The sequence below is a fragment of the Zosterops lateralis genome (assembly GCF_965231275.1).
Source record: "Zosterops lateralis genome assembly, chromosome: 3".
Classification (NCBI taxonomy): domain Eukaryota; kingdom Metazoa; phylum Chordata; class Aves; order Passeriformes; family Zosteropidae; genus Zosterops; species Zosterops lateralis.
The window spans coordinates 107,549,395-107,564,371 of record NC_139764.1 but is presented as its reverse complement, the minus strand read 5'-3'; the positions used below and the strand labels follow the sequence as shown (position 1 = coordinate 107,564,371).

Genomic DNA, 14,977 nt, shown 5'->3' with positions numbered 1-14,977 from the left:
GGGAGGAGAAGCAGAGGGGCAGGCACTGATGACTTCTCTGTGGTGACTGGTGATGAGACTTAAAGGAATGGCCTAATGTTGTGTCAGGGGAGGTTTAGGTTGGCTGTTAGGAAAAGGTTTCTGTCCCCAGAGGGTGGCTGGGCATTGAACAGGGTCCCCAGGGCAGTGGTCACAGCCCCAGCCTGACAGAGCTCAAGACGTGTTTGGACATCGCTCTGGGGCACAGGGTGTGACTCTTGGGGATGGTCCTGTGCAGAGCCAGGAGTTGAAGTCAATGATCCTTGGGGGTCTCTTCCAACTCAGCATATTCTGTGATTCTGTGTTCTGTCAGGAGAAATAGCTGCAGTTCTGCAAGGAAAACAAAACCTGAGCAGAAAGATGGCAGTGGAGAGAAGATGGAATACAGAAATACAAAGAAACTCTGAGAGACTGGAGTCAAGATAGACTGACATGAAAGCCAGTGTGGGAAAGGGTTCTGGACTTCACAGCTGCAGGGGAAAAGAGTGTTGGGAGCAATGAGCAGGACATCACAATATGCACTGCCATGGAGCCAAGAAAAGGTTCCAGTAATCATTAACCCTTAAAGCAGTGGGGCAACTGAACCTCAGAGGGACAAGGAATGTGTGTACTGAGGCTGTGTTTAACCTCAAAAGGCAGCTAAGCGACATCTCATCTGATGCCACAGCCTTGAGAAACAGAGACAAGAAGCTGCAGTACTGGAGAGATTTATTGTAATTGCCCTTTGTTTCTTCATCCCTGGCAGAAATGCAAAGCATGTTCACTGTTCCTGACCCTGCCTTCCTAGAGAGTGGGAGGAAAAGGATTACTCTGTGGCACTGAGCAACAACAGTTGTCCCTGCAGCAGGAGGAAACCATGCTTCACACTTTCCCAGTAAATTTCAAAATTTGTCCTAGTCCAGCTCTCCCTATTTTTCCCCACAACAGGGTTAGATAAGGCTTTTAAAAGACAGCAGTTCATCAGATGAGCAGATTTGGAGGATGAAAGGGTTTCCACACTCATTTTTCTGAATGTCCTCATGTCACAGCGCTGCCTGGTGTTAATCCAGGAGGTCCAGGAAAACACATCTTGTCCACTGGCAGTGCAGACTTCCCCAAGGTCTCAGAAGGAAGGAGGCTGCTATTGCCCTGTGAGTAGCAGAGTCCTATTCTTTACTGCTCTGGGACAGTTTTAGCAACTCATGGATGGTGAGCAAGCTTTTCAGAATTTGAGCCCACTACATGTGGTGCTACAGAAAAACATCTCCCACCTGCTTTCCAGCACAATCCAGCAGCTCCTTGATTATCCATCAGATCAGCCATTTAGCAAATTTCATGTCATGCTGACCAGCTGCATCTGGCATCACAGCTCATTTGGTAAAAAAGAAACTGTGCTGCTGCAGCTCAGTCAAAGACAGAACATCTGGCCCATCAAGCCAAGCAAACCAGACACTATCAACGTGGTGCATTCTCCATCCTCATCATCACTGCAGCCTCTTCCTCTTGCTGCTCCCTAAAACATCTGAAGCACCCCTGTTATGTTCAAAGAGTCAATCAGTGATTTACAAATCAGGAGTAACAGTTCAACTTGTTTCATCCCCCCCTTTTCAGAAGCTTTCCCTTGTGATAGAACAGCACATGATCCTGGGGAAATAGTGAGTCAGTTTTAGCTTCCCTCCCCCTGTTCTGTCCCCCGTGATTAAGAACCAATACTCTGGCTGGTACCTACACACTTACATTGGCTCCTTGGTGAAGACAAGGAAGCACAGGCCCACCACAAGGCCACCTTGTGTAGAGGTGTCTTGTCTCTCTGCCTTGCCCTGACACCTAGACAGGGTACGGTTTGGTAGCAAGACGAACCTCACCGATCCCTTGGGTTTTTGTTTGCCCAAAGGAGTGAAGCGATGATGGCAGGAAAGAAAGAGGGAGTCTGCTCAGGGTTAACTACTGGCTTTATTTATCCCCTAGTGGGGATAACCTCAGTTCAGGGTATCTGCCTCAGCAGACACCCCTCAGCAGAAGTGACCCCTTGGCAGAAGCAGCAGGGAAAAAAAGAGCAGGAAACCCCCTAAGTAGCATCTTTTATTGGGGGGAGGAACTCAGGGTTGAGTTTAACTGGGAACAAATCAGGGATCATGGGGATATGGCCCTGCAGGTAAATGACACATATTAGAACAAATCAATAACTCGGGTGGGGAGACAACCAGGGTTTTGTCCTATTACTCAAGGCCCTCACTGGAACTTTCTAGACTTTTGGGAGAGGCTTCAAAGTGACAGACAAGACCCAGGGGCTCTATAACTTATGATTGACACATAACTGGGGTTGGGGTAAAACCAAGAAGGGTTGAACATGGGTGATATGGGGCAAACCATTACAACTTATAAAAGACAATACAAAACAAGGAACAAATACATACATAAAACTGATAAGACCAAAACCACACCACTACAATCTTGAATTGAGCTCATAACCTCTTCATTTTCTCTTCTGCCTTCATTAATAGATTTTTTCCTTCTTCTGAACCTAGTCCCTTGTGAAAAGACCTTTTTCATTCTCTCCCTCACCCAAGACTCCGCAGCCTACCCAGCTTTGTTTGCATCTTTTGTCTATTTTACTATAGGTAGTGTTAAAAGACAGGGGGAGAATATGTTGCAGTGATCACACAAATTCACTGTGGCCTTTTTTTTATTCCATTAGCAGAGAGTTTTTTGGGAACAATCTTGAGTTTTGCGAGTTATTTGTTATCATAAGTCTTAGCTCTTCTCCAGACTTTTTCTCAAAGATCCAAAATTGCTCTACAAATGTCAATTAATTAAGCAGCGTCCATGCAGAAAGTTTCATAATATTCATTTTGAAATGAAAAAAAACTAGAGCAGGGGAAGTGTGGTTGCTCATTACCAGCTAATGGAGAAATTAGAAATAGAGCTTTGGAGTCTCCCAAACCTTGTGTTTTAATAGATTGCAGCTATCTCCATTATTATTTAGAATGGGAAATTTTACCCCATATTTCTAAAATGATATCTCCCCTTCCTTCTTCAGTACAACAGAAACATCTCCTTTCTCCTCATAACAATCATGCGAGTGCTATTCTCCCCACAAATAGAAGGAGCCTCTCTCATATCTAAAAGGAATCCATCTTTAGCCTTTCTCCCCCCTCTTTTCCAAGGGCTCTCTGGTTACTGGACAAGCCAAAATCAGAGCAATACATTATTATTATTCACAACAGGGAAATTAGTGCATTTAAATCCTGAGTTTATGAACAGATACTGCTTTCTGCCCATGAAGCACAGGCGGGACACACGGCCAGCAGATACAGACTCAATAACATTCAGACACCTAAAGCCTTTTGTGTGTGTGAAATCAAATCCCACAGGTAGCTATGCTATCAATCTACCCTCCAAAGTGTATGTGAGAGGAAGAAATGGATGTGGGGGAGGAGAGCAGAAACTCAGGCTGAGCTACACAGCCCACAGCACCTCGTGGTCCAGTCCCATTCCTTCATTTCATGTGCTGCAGGGCAGATTTCTGGGAAGTCACCATTGAGAAATGCAAGTGTTCTGAATTGATGCCACTCAGACTCAGTTTATTCCTCATACACAGCATCTCTAAAAGCACTGCCACAGAAAGGAGAGCCCTGGGACGGAGGCTGATGGCAGAACACAGAACCTGTGCTCCAAACCACTGCCAAGGGGACAGGTTTTCCAGCAGGTTTCAGATACTTGTACTCAGAGCAATCTCCCTCTTCAGCTGCCAGGCAAGGACTGGTGTGCATCACATCTAATGCCTTGCTCAGGGTGGCCTCTCATAAGTGACTGGCTCAAAAATAAAGTAAACACAAAGAAACGGAATTTCACACTTGAGATCCATTACCCCTTGCCCTGCCACTTCATGCCTTTATAAAGTCTCTCTCCATCTGTCTTGTAGTCTCCCATCAGGCACTGGAAGGTGCTCTAAGGTCTCCCTGGAGCAATCTTTTCTCCAGGCTGAACAATCCTAATTCTCTCAGCCTTTCCACCTAGGAAAGGTGCTCCATCATCCTTTTCTACTGCACAGTGCTGGCTCCAAAGGCATTCATTTTACTCTATTAAATGTGGACACCTCCACCCACAGCAGTTACCCCAAGATTCCTTCATACTCTAATGAGAGAAATAAGCATATTTAGGAGGGAATTTATCTCATCAGCTTTTGCTGATGTCTAAAATAGCTCAAATGAAATGCAGACTAAAAGAACCCATCTTTCTCCATTGATTAAAGAGGAAGCCTGTGGGGTTAGATCAGATATAAATGTCAGCATTATAGGCAGCAAGATAGGTGAGATGAATCTTAAATTAACTTACCAGTTAGATATGATGGACAAAGATAGAAGAAAAGAGAAAATGAGGACGTTCATGAAAAGATATACAGATAAACATTGCCTGGCCAGAAGTAGACCTCAAATAAATCCCATTTCAGTCCACCTCCTTGGCTCTTTCTCTGCAACTTCAAATTAATTCTTGTACAGCATAAGTGTGCATTATAAAATTCAGCAAATAATTTCGTACACAGAGATAAATTTGATATATATATATTTAATTTATGCTTTAAATTAAGCCTGGCTTTCGACCCAGTGAGTTTCTCCTTGTGGAGGTCAGCAAAACTGGTGTTTTGAAATCTGGTAATCAGGGAGGCACATAGGCAAATAAGCATATCCTGACTTTAGTTTGGTGAATAAGTGTTATTTCACCTCTCAGTTTTCACATCCTTTCTACCTCTGGGGTCACTAATGTAATTTCTCCTTTCAAGAATTAATTCAAGAATTAAAATTTTACTAGCAACCTGTGTGATTGGTTGGATTAGCTGAGTAAGTGTAGCAGTCTGAGATGATACAGGAGTCACTGACTCACTCCCATCCAAGAATATGAAGATTGATTGTGCCACTAAATTAATAATGACCTTGGCTTTTCCTCAGGTGATATTACAACTAAGGTCAGTGAATATTGATAGTCATTAGCACAGAATATTATATAATTATATAATTGTCTATATGGTATATATTAATAGCCTATATAATTATATATTAATGCAATGCCTTGGCATATTTTAAAAAATATTCCATACAAATTTATGTCAGGATTTTGCAATGAGGAGCTAGGAATTTTGGCCAAAATACTGCCTTATGCAAGTGTGTTTGGCAGAATGGAGCTAGAAAATCACTATTTCCAAACCCACTCAAGGTGTATTTGTTAAATAAACAATGTTGGGAGACACCCTCTGGTCCTAATTGATATGTCCTGGCCTCATCCATACAGCTAAACTTTCTTAACATCCCAAACATCACCCAACTGGTCTTTCTGAAATGAGCCCAAGTCTCAGGAATTGTCTGGGAATTGTCTAAAATAATTCTGGTTTGTGCAGTGAGAACTCTGACAGAAGCTGCCCCAAACACTTCATGCCCCAGCTGAGCTGTGCAGCCTGTGCCCTTTGAGCACTGCCCAAAATACCAGGATGAGCAAAATCCACTTGTTTAACTCTTTTGCCTCTATACACTCCAAATAGTTACTCAGATTGCTCTAATTAGGGTTTTTTCCCCAGATCTTTTCCAAGAAGTGAGAAAAGGATGATAACCCATCAGGTCCACACTGGGTGTCACATCAGCCATGAGATAAATGAGCTGCCTTGCACCTGTGGCTGCTGTGGGTGTTGGTCTGCTCAGTTATTGCAAACCTTTCTGCCAGTGGTGAGACAGCACCTAGAGATTCTGCATCCAGAGAGGAAATACAAGCTGTGTGACTCATGATGAAGTAATTAGTAATGCTCTTTTTTCCCCCAAAGAGTCAAATTGGTGATTTGGATTTGTGTTTTGGGGGGGGGGGTTAATCTATCTTGTCTTTCAAGTAACTTTAATATTGCTTAGCACATGAAGATAACAATTTAATCAGCTGTGAGACTCAGGCTCCAAAGAAGTTCACTTTTTTTTTTTTTTGTATTTAAATACATTTTTACATTTAAAATAATTTAAATTTTACATTTAAATATTTATTTAAATAAAGATTTTGTCCCTTGTTTGTACTTAATCATTTGATTTTACTTACTGAAGTAATTATCCCTTTGGATTTTCTTTTTCTACTGTTTTTCCAAAGTGAATTTTGGCATTACCTGTTGCAATAACTGCCCCTGCAGCTCCTTGTCACAGCTGACTGGGCACCTGTCAGGTCAGTCACAAATTCACAATATATTCTCCCCCTCCAACTCCATTACACATGTGTGCAAAGATGATTTTGCAGAGGGAATTAAAAATGAGACACTATCTCACACTGCAGGATGACAGGTGAGCTTTCCAAGATGCTACAGCCCCAAAGGTGATTTAATCATGACTTTGCTCTATACCATGAAATACAATTATTTTGCAGCTAACCAGTTTCAGAAAAGCTTAAGTTAGTCTGAAGCAGTGACTGTGCTGGGCTTGCATCTGAGGCAGGAGGATTTTAAATGGATGTACCTGCAGCCCCTACTGCAAGTAGATGATGATTTGTGTGGAATGGTTTTTGCATTCCTCCTTTTGTGAATGCTGAATGCTCTGATTAGTTTTCAGCTGCTCTCCAAAAGGGCAAATCCCTTCCCTCTTGTCCAGGCTCAGTGAGGTGGTCAGCAGAAACCCCCAGCTGGGCTCAGCCCTCGTGATGTCCTATGGTCCTTCCGAGCTTGTTTCTCCGGCTAGCTCTGCTCTTCAGATACCATATAAATGAGTTATTCCTTTGGGTCCAGATTTCAGACAGAGACGTGACCTTGCTTGGAAGAAATGAGTGGCTCACACTTGGTGATAAAGAAGGTGTTTATTCAGGGAGAAGGCCCAGGTGTCAGAGAGTGTGAGAGGAGAGTCTATTTTTGGCTCTTACCTCCCCTTAAGTACAGGGGTGTTACAGATGGAAATGAGGGGGAGTGATTTAGATACAAAGGGGATTGATATTGCCATTTTGGGGCAAAAGGGTGTGGGGATACCTGATGCCGTGGCTGAAGCCTCTGGCTTAGCCAGGGTACTCAGGTATTGAGGTGTGTCTATAGATAAGATACAGTAGAAGGTACAATACATTGGGACAGGCTATTGAGGAGATACAATAGAGAGGGCAAGGCCTATTGGGAAGATAACGACAGGGTTTAGGGAAAGGGGTGTGGGTAGGAATGAACCATTACAGAAATTCAATAATAAAAATCATACAGAACCTTAGAAAACCCAAAATGCACATTGCAACAGTGTCCCTCCACAAAGTTCTCTGGAGGGGATCTCCACATCCCTCCCCTGCTCTCAGTCCCTGAGCCCCAGCACCCAAATCCACCAAGAGGAGGGGATGCACTCAGGGCTCTGACATCAGACAAGCACCAGCAGATGATGAAATAGGACAGGAGTAATGGGGTTTGGATTGAGAGAGATGTGGAGAGTGAAAAGCTGCTTCCCCTGGTGCCCACCTGCCTTCATGACCCATCTCTTTTTAGGACAGCACGACTGCACAGTTATTGAGTGAGCAGCTCATTGAAGGAACAGGGGTGAGCAGGTCATTGCCATTAAACCACTTAATGAACTGGGTCTCTTTCTTCTCCATAAGTTATGCAGACTGATTTTCATATTTTGTTACTCAGTGAGTGCCTGTGACAACATTTTTCACCCCCAGGGACCACTTGAAAATTGGCTGATGCAGCTACTGTTTCAAACCTTCACTCTAAATAATATGCTGTTGGTTCCTTAGCCCAGCACAGAATAGCTTTGCTGCTCAGTGGGAGAACTCAAAATCCTCACAGGAATTTTCTAGGTGGCTGCACAAAGGTTTCTGATAATGGTACTCATGAAAGAGCAGTTCTTTGAAGTATATGCTGCCTTCCCTTTCACAAAAGTGTTAGACTGGAAGCAACCTTACAAAAAGTCTTTGCCAAATTCTGAGATGGTTTTTGTCTTCCTTGCAGTCTCTTCTCCTTCCCTGTAGTATTTGGAATCCTTCACTTTTTGTACTAAAAGAGCAGGAAGGTGCTTGGGCTGTAAGGAAAACCCTGCAGAATTCTGCACATATCCATGCATTATCCAGTTTTTCTGGAAAACAGCTTAAAGGAAATTAACTCCTTCTATGAAATGTGAGTTATTTCTCTGCCTCAAGAGTGTCTATGACTGAAAAATTTGGGAAGAGAGTTTAGTGTCATGCAGAGTGCTAAGAACAATTTAAGCAGTATGAGGCAATGAATTTTTTTTTTATGCTCTTTCTACATCTGTTGGTGTTCTTTTGCTCTTTGTGTTTATTTTTTGTAGGATTTCCAAATCATGTTGCTGTTACTGTATTTTTGTATCTATATAAATACATAAATCTGAGTATCTGTCAGACTCCCTGGAGCTTTTAATATAAACAAATTATAAACAAAGAACTTAATATCTCCATAAGTAACACATTTCACCCGACTGTTCTCTGATAGAGAGCAAAAAAAACCTGTACCATAAATTTAAAAAAAAAAATCTTTGGGATTTCTCATGTCTAAGATCATGACAGTCCCTTTCAGAGAGATTGATCTGTAAGTATTCACTTTGCTTCATTGATCTCATTAATTTCTTTTATTGTAAGACCTATAAAACTTCCTACATGCAGACACCCATATTTTTGTACACTTTATTTCTGTCTGCAGACCAATACTTTTATTTCTACCTTTCCCAAATATCTGTGTCTTAACTATTTGCCATCTTTGTCTTCATCTGCAAGTTTTCTGGGTAAGAAAAGGGGATTTCTGTATGTTTTCTTCCAGCATGTTATAACACAGCACAGTGAAAGGCACCAAATGGGATTCCTTTGTGATCCAGCAGTGTGAAAAAATAGCCAGCGTTTGGCTGAATTCCATTTTCTACATCTGCAAAAGCAGATGGACTCAGGAGAATAACTAGAAGGTTCTCAGTGTTGTTTTCTAGTTCTGCTCTACCAAACACAGCTTTGTCCAGACTGGTCTGAGAGATTTTATCTTGAGGCGTCAGGGTGAAATTTGTTCCTCTTTCCAGGGAGCTGATAACAGTCCTTTCTCGTTGCAACCTCAGTTTCAATCAGTCCCTGGGAGCATTGAGAAGTCTTCCACTTCCTGAATTGCACAGGCTTCTGAATTACACAGACTCGTGAAATACCAAGGGTTTGCTTTCTTTTATCTCTTCTGGGATCCAGCCTTTCTATAGAGTAGAATCATTAAGATTGGAAAATACCTCTGTAATATAATTTCCAACCATTAACCCAGGACTGCCAAGGCAAACACTAAACCACGCCACATCTATGTATCTTTTAAATCCCTCCAGGGATGGTGACTCCATCACTTCCCTGGGAAGGCTGTTACAATGTTTTGGTGAATGTCTTTTTCCTGATATCAAATCTAAACCTTCCCTTGCACAAGCTAAACCACCCATCTGCCCTTCAAACTTGGAGGGTATCATTGCCCTGTCCTAACCAGTTCTGCACATTTGCTCAAGGAGCACTCAATTAGGATCCAAGTTCTGCCACTCAGCAAGTTCTAAAGCAAATCCACAGAAGCATTTTAGGTTACTGATATCCCTGTTTTACAATCTATCCCACTGTGTCATTGACAACTGGAACAAGTTTTCCTTCAGTTGCCAGCACGGCCAACTAAGGTCCCATTCTACCCTGTAGTTGGAGGCATTTTTTATGAAGCAGAGATAAAATCTTGTGCTTTGATCGTTAGTTAGCGTTCTTAGAGGGAGGAAGTAAAGGCAGCCATGCTGTCAGTGTTTGTGTGGCTGCTTCTCCCATCCTTTTAACCTTAATCAATCCTCAGGACCAGTTTCACACAAATTTGGCAGAGGAGCAAAAGCCCTCAGGTACATCAATCTTCTGGAATTTTCATGGGAAAATCACTATGAGAATGACTCTGTCAGTGACACTTTATTGGGAAGATTAGAGTGCAAGATTAATTTTTCATACAGTTTTGATGCAAAGACCTTGACAGTGGGAAAGGCTGAGGACATGCTTGAATCTTGTTGAACAGCAGAGTGTTGCACAATGCACAACATTTTAGGAAATTAGACTTTATAAGTTTTGCTAGTCCACAGAAAATTTGTAAAATTGCAGATTCTGTCTGTGCCATCCATATGTATAGGAAGTAACCAGAACACACTAAAATAACAGGAAAGTTCTATTTTAAAGTAGCTGTGCTATGAGCTCCCAGCTGGAAGGGTTGCTTGTTTATCTATCAAATGTTCTTTTTGTTTGAGACAAATGTGGACATGTTTCCTAGAGAACTGGTTTCTAAAAAAAGCAATGCAATACAAACTGTTTATCCCAGAACCACAAAATCGACCAGGTTGGAAAAAAACCTTTGAGATGATGAAATAAGGCCTTGAGCACCCCATATGAACAAGCAGTGAATCCCCAAATGAGAAAGAACTCATCCATGGCATCATGGTACTCATGGAAATGAGAAGGGTCAGTCCAAGCTGTGGCTGTGCATCATCACAGAATTGGTCAATGCAACTGATCCAGTGAAGAACCCCATGTCACCTCCAGGTATTTTCTATGCGTGTAATTTCTCTGTCCTGTTTAGGAAAAACTTAGAAACAATCTTCGAATCTATCCCTGGAAACACAATCACAACTTGATTGGATGTCAAAAATAATTGTATCAAAAGAGGCACAGCCATCTGACACATAATAATTTCCCTCAAATCTCATTCCAGCTAGTCACCAGCTTTTGTGCTATAATTACCTGCCTTTCTATCTCCACTAACCACAGGGGCTACAAACGTTATTACTTCTGTTCTGATTAAGTACCTTGCTCTGCTCAGATACCAACTGCCTTTTTTCTTTGAAATTGTCTAATCAGCTAACATAATTAAGTTGTATCCAGAGCAGTTTCCAAACTCTTCTTAGCTTGAGGCTCTCTGGTTCTGCTTTGGAACCAAAGTTCCAGTGAAAGCAGAAGCTTGTCTATTTTTCCAGCTGCCAATAAGAATGTCTAAGAAATGGTATTTCCTCTCTTTGCAAGTTTTGATTCACTTTTCACCCAAAAACTATAACTATATAAAAATCCTCCAGTCTTTTGAACCAGACATTGGCTAATTCTCAGCTCTGTGCTCTTTGTAGGAACTACTATATATATTATTAACCTTCCTCCTTGAAACAATACAATTGCAAAAATAAGGAAACCTTACAGCATGTTAGGAATTATGCAGAAAAGTATTTCTGGATAAAGATATGCATTTTACCTGGCTTCTTCTACCTTTTTGCACTCACATGTAGTGGAGGCCATGCAGGTTTCAGTGTGACAATTCCCAAATGTGTGGGAACAAAAGCCAGGGCACGAATGTAATAAGATACCTGAGGATCCCAATTTTTAGAGGCACAAGACATTACTTAAAATGCTTTCTTTTCTGAACCATAGAGTAAAAGCTCTGGCAGTGAGTTATCTGCAAGCTTTGGACAAATTTTAGTCATGGAGATGTCTGAAGGAATTGAATAGTCCTGAGATGTCTGTGGTGATGGACTCAAGGGACAAGAATGAGTCAGCATCAGCGTAGGGACAAATCAGGACAATTGCCTGAGCAGTCAGTAGCACCCAGTTTAATGTCATGAAACACTGATTTCCTTTTCTCCCAAATTTTAAAGCCGGTCTGACAGAGGAGGTTTCTCCATTTCCTCTGCTGCTTCATCATTGTGGGTGGAAAGAATAGAGATGTTATTGTCAAAAGCTCTGAGATTCTCCACAGAAATGGCAGCACCTCTACCATCTCTATCCCATTCCTCAAGCATTTCTTTTTCCTTGAGTCATTTTTAGTGTCTAAATTCGTTGGACCTGCAATCTGTATTCATATATCTTGCAATCGCTGCCAAAAACTGCCATGGGAAGATTTGTTTGTGGTAAGGAAAATCATAATTTGCTTTACTGCCAGAGAAAATTTATAAAGGTGATTTCTCCTTTTCTGAACCCAAATCATTAAATAATGTGGTTTTTTTTCTTTTATTTTAGCAAATCTTGTCCATATATCTGACAATAGCCATACATTAAAGATGGTCAATGCATCTGCACAGAATGATACATACAGGGCAGTGAAAAAAGGAATTATAGAATCATCATTTGAGTTAAAAATGCTGAAATGTTTTTCTTCCAAACGAATGAATATTCCTTATAAAGAAGGAGGAATGAGAGACTGGATCTATGACATTAATTCATAATAATGCCAAATCCCTATCTGAAAAAAAATAATCCACATTCAGCAGAGCATTTGCTTTAAATGACAACTTGAAAGGGTTTCCCTCTGGAACATGCAAACAGGAAGATCCCCAGCCTGTCTTCTTCCTGTCTCAAAAATTGTGAGCAGATAAAGGAAAAAATCATGGAAGTGAAACAAAACTTTCCCCAACTGTTTCAAGCCTATTTTCTCCATGTAATGCCTGTCAAGTTGTTAGTAAAGCTAAAGGGATTTGAGTTTGAATCTGAGCAAGTACTGAACACCTCATTTCGTCTTAATTGTATGGATTGAATTCTGCAGCTATAATGGAACTCGCAGTTGTTAAGTAAACTGAAATGCTCCTGTAATTGATTGCAATGAACCTGCATGGTTTGTGCTTTATTCAAACAGAACTGGGAGTATGTCTTGTCTTCTAGTGGGAGGTTCCTTGCTCATGGCAGAGTGGTTGGAACCAGACGGCCTTTGAGGGCCCTTCCAACACAAACTAATCTGTGAATCTATGAGAAAAAAAAAAAAAAAAAAAAAAAAGCAAAGATAATTTATATAATCAAACAAAATCTAAATGCCACCAAGATTAAAACAATATAAATTTTCAAACATTCTTATAACAACCATTCTGGGGCATGCTTGCTGTAAAACAAATATCCACATACATATGCACAACATTTATTTTTATAGAACGTGTCCATTTACAGATTTATAACATAGAGCAAACCTCCCATTTCCAATGGAAAATTCAAAATCAGTAAGAGACTGGTGGGTGAGTCCAATCCCTGTGCACACTCCCCAGCTATCTCTTGCTGTTGTACAATTGGATTTGCAGCTCCCAGCAACTACAGATCCCACTGGGAATGTGCAGACCCCAATCTGCAGGTCTCATTCAGTGTTTCAAATATAGCAGCTTATAACTGTGATCATCTGCATTTTATATTGGGAACACACTCACCAAGGATATGACCTGGTTTTTGTTAGAAGTGAAAGGGGGGCATCAAAACTTCCTCCTCTGCTGATGCTCCTTCTGCCTCTGTAACTTCACTGAGGTCACGAGAAGTTGGACAGGATGGTAGAGCTGAGCTACATAAATGGCACAGTGTTAAAAATATATTTATTCAGAATGGCTAATTAAGGTGAATGACTACCAGTCTTCATTAGCACTGAAGTGGTGTTAATTTGATTAGACTTCTGGCCTAGATAGACTTGCAAGGCGTTATGTTCCTGATGCAATTTCTCTAACGAGAAAGCATTTCAGGTGAAATGTTACCCCATCAGTGTCTTTCTTTGTATAAATATTAAGTAGACATTTGCCTTTTAATGCTGATGTAATTTTTAGGGAGCAGGGAAACAGTGAAGATGTGACATCTGCATTGCCTTGGGATATGGGGAAAATGTGAGAAAATAAACTTGAAAATCTTCCTCCAGTTTCATTATTTAAATACTTTGCAACATTTTCATAGTAGAAAGTCATACTTGAAAAGTGTTCATGAAACCTGCCTTTTCTTTAAACACACCATTATATACTTCTTGCTCTTAACTCAAAACTCTCTTCAATCAATATTTCAATGCTTAAACATAGTGAACATGGCAACATAAGTTTTAGATTAGGAAAATTTCCTTCTGCTGTGCTCCTTTTACCATGAGCCAGGGGGGAATAGCAGGAGCATACTGTTTACTTATTAATTAGAGCTCACAGTGATATGTGCTGGAATGATGCTCAAGAAAAAAATACCCATTTAGTTGGACTATGGTTCCTTTAGCACAAAAAGTCTTGCTGAATGACTCCTGAACTATAAGGTGTTATAGAAATCAGAAATCAAGACATGTTTAGTCTTTCTCTTCCATCCTATCTCCTCCACATGACACAGTCCACACTCATTCTCCCACATCACTTCTCTAAAAGGTTTCCTCCACACAGTTTTCCCCCACTCCCTTCCCTTGTAGCCACCATTTAATTTCATGTCATTTCATCCATAGAAGAAATTAAGAAACAACATCACTTGACATCACTGGTGTGGCAAAACCAAATTTCCTCTGTCATCACAGGATAATTTATGTTGGGTCTGTCTCTTCCTGAAGTATACTTAGACTTACAGAAATCTCTTGCAAAGATACATGAGGGGGAACATGAACAGGAAAAACAAATTTTAACAAAGACAAGTGAGACATAAAATTCCAAATTTCTTAGATATATTAAAAATCCCAACAAAACTCTGTGAGAAAAGTGTTACATTCATTGGTATTTAACATCTTCTCTGTGTGTTTATAAACATACTTTTGTGCCATAAAATTGTGTGGCAATGAAAATTTGGTGGTTTTGAGTAGAAGATGATGGAGGGCTCTGCAGAAGTAAAGGATCAGGATCTTGTCCATAGGGAATAAATTTTTCCTATGTTTTATTCCAATTTATCTTCTGGTCTTGAGTATGGAATAAAAATTCTGCAGATGGAGAGTACAGGCTTGGCTCTTGGAATGAGAAAAGCAGTGACCAAGGGAGTCATGGCTTTGCCATGGCGTTTTCTCTTAAAAACAAAACAAAACAACCCCAAACAAACAAACACGCAAAAAGCTAAAAGCTGCCCCCCTCCTCCCAAATACTTCTCAAAATCTTCTTAAAATATTTTTTTCAATCTCATTCAAAAATTTCCACTTTTTAACTAAGTAAATACTTTTAAACACTTTTTTTCTGGTTTGAGTCAACGTCATAATAAAAGTTATTTTACTTCCTTATGAGTAAAAATAGTTGCCAGTGATTTAGAATCTTAACAAGCTGAAGAGCAATTAGAGTGTTTA

General features: G+C 40.6%; 1 long non-coding RNA gene across 1 annotated transcript in view; it reads right to left on the bottom strand.

Moving 5' to 3' along the window:
• Positions 1-12,416: 12,416 nt before the first annotated feature.
• LOC310906687 overlaps positions 12,417-14,977 on the bottom strand; it is a 34,704-nt gene continuing 32,143 nt past the window's right edge. The window contains exons 3-4 of the long non-coding RNA XR_014589468.1: positions 13,137-13,264; positions 12,417-12,687 (exon numbers count right to left, since the gene is read on the bottom strand). This is a non-coding gene — a long non-coding RNA (uncharacterized lncRNA). The remainder of the gene's footprint in view (positions 12,688-13,136; positions 13,265-14,977) is intronic.